Raw genomic sequence first — 2499 nt, 5'->3', positions numbered from 1 at the left:
CATTTCTCCATAGCGCGTGGAAATTATGGACCTGTATTGCCTCTCTCGTCCACTGTGGATTTTTTTGGCCTGTTCTTCATCTTTTTCTGTCTCAGCAACTGTGGGTTTACTAGTTTTGTTTCTCATCTTTATTCCTTCTGTTTCTTCTCTTTCTCCCAAGATAAATTAAAACTTGAAAATTTTTTTTTTCAATTTTTTGCACCGAAAAGCAAATTAATTTTTACCGAAGCAGGTTGGTGAATGCTTTTGTTAAAAATATTAAAAAAGTATTGTTTTATAACGTGTGAAAAAATTTGGTTAAAGAAGTAAAATTTTGTAATTGCATCATGATACTTTAGAGCATGGCATAAAAACCATTTATTCGGTTAAATTTACTTCTCAGTTATCTATTTTTAAATTAATAGGAATTATTTCTAAAATAAAGAAATTCCGGTACCATATGAACAGGGAAATTACCAAATTAATGGGTTAAGTACCGTATATTTTAATATTATTAACCAGATTTTGTTTCTTTTTTCACGAATAATGTCACAACTATACAGTGCGGTAATTTAACAAGAATTTTTTTCCGTGTACAGTTCGGCATTCTTCTTCTTAAAACTTAGTGATATTAAAAAAATTGTCTAGGAATTATTTTCTTCCCAATGAATATATTTTTGTCTTCATTAGATGCAGCTCTTTTCAATAATAAATAAAACCTAAACAAATGAGAGGAATATTTATTTTTACATACATTCCCTTTTTATGAAGATTTTTAACAGGAAATTTATAATTCGAAGTATAATAAGATGAAAAAGCTTTGTTCTAGAATGTAAATACTTATGGTATAAGCTATTTAATTTTTATGCTGTAAAATATTAAATAAAACTCTTTGTAACTAAAGATGAGGGGAATTTTAGAAAATAATATAAACCTCAGTGAAAGGTTTCTCAGACAATAAACTATTTGTATTAAATATAAAGAAATTATTTTTGTAAAATTCCACAGTTTAGTTTATTGTTATTTTTTGTTGAAAATGTGCTTGGTTTAATCAAGGAACAATTTTTCACCCAACGAATATTAAACTATTTAATTTTTACAAATTCCTAAATTGGAAAGAACTGGGAAATATTCCTATTTTTACTTTCACCTTATGAATTTTAAAATAACTTAATTTTTCTACAAGTTCTTAAATGGAAAAACTTTTAATATATTGTTTTTTTTTATTTTAAAATTTTTAAACTTAACGTAAGAAACGACACCATTTATTTCAACATCACTTTTAAGTATGACTTTTTTTTAATTCAAAATATAATTTTCAATTCTATTGACTTCCTTTTAAAAATTTGTCATGTTAAAAATGATTTTAAGAGTTTGATTTTAAATATTAGGATTTAGGTAATAGTTATAATTCTTTTAATGGTTCATATAATAATTTTAAGAGCTTTAAAAATGCTTCAGCGAAAATTGTTTCGCAAATGTTATGCTGCTCAAATAATACATACAATTGCTCATATCTAAACTTAAAAAAATAAAATAAATTAATATTTCATTGTTTCTGAGAGAAAAAACTTTCGAAAAGAAGTTTGAATGAAAGTTGAAATATACAGCATATGCTTTTATACAACTTATGCATATACTTTTAAATTATTAACTTCGGTCTAAAAACGAAAACAATATTTATTTACAACAATAAATTAGAAAGAGTCTCTTATGTGTGCTGTTTCTGTAATTCTTCTTTAAAATGGTATTTATATTGTTTCTTCATGTCTAATAAAGCACTTGCATTTAAATAAGTATAAAATTCGTATAAAATGTAAAAAGAAAAGTTTGCAGTCATTATTTTTATTAGCTGTAGTCTTTTCTTTTATATTTACGTACATTGTTGCAATTACTAAAGAGGGATTTAGTGATATCTTTTTTTATTTAAAAGAAAAGTGAGTTAGTAGAATTAAAAACTTACTTAAACAAATGCATGTCCTTAAATTTTTACAGGGTCCTTTGCGAATGAGTTACATTAAAACATTAAAATGAAATGTATGAGTGTTGAATAACCGAAAACATATAATGGTTTTGTATGTATACTGATTGTACATTATTTATATATATATATATATATATATATGTGTGTGTGTGTGTGTTTATATATATATATGGGTCATTCTCACAAAAACAGTCATTTTCATGTCCCCAGTATATTTTATGTTTGTTTTACAGCTTACGAAAAAAAAAATTCAGAGAAAGTGTCCTTCAGAATGCAAGCTAACAAAAGAATAAAAATAAAATTATAAATTTTTATTTTTTATTTATTTTAGGTAATTAAAATATACCAATATGTCATTCCCTCACTTTTCCCCACTGCTGATTTAAAAAAAGAAAAAAATTGTTTCGGAAATAATTTTTTATTTTTTATTTTTTTTTACAAATTCGTGTTTTTTATTTCAGAATACTGAAATATAGAATTCAGAAAATCAATTTTAAATTTAATTTCTGATAAAACAAGTATTTGTAAAAAAATTT

The sequence above is a fragment of the Parasteatoda tepidariorum genome, chromosome 3 (genome assembly GCF_043381705.1).
Source record: "Parasteatoda tepidariorum isolate YZ-2023 chromosome 3, CAS_Ptep_4.0, whole genome shotgun sequence".
Taxonomy (NCBI): Eukaryota; Metazoa; Arthropoda; class Arachnida; order Araneae; family Theridiidae; genus Parasteatoda; species Parasteatoda tepidariorum.
This window is presented reverse-complemented; position numbering follows the sequence as displayed.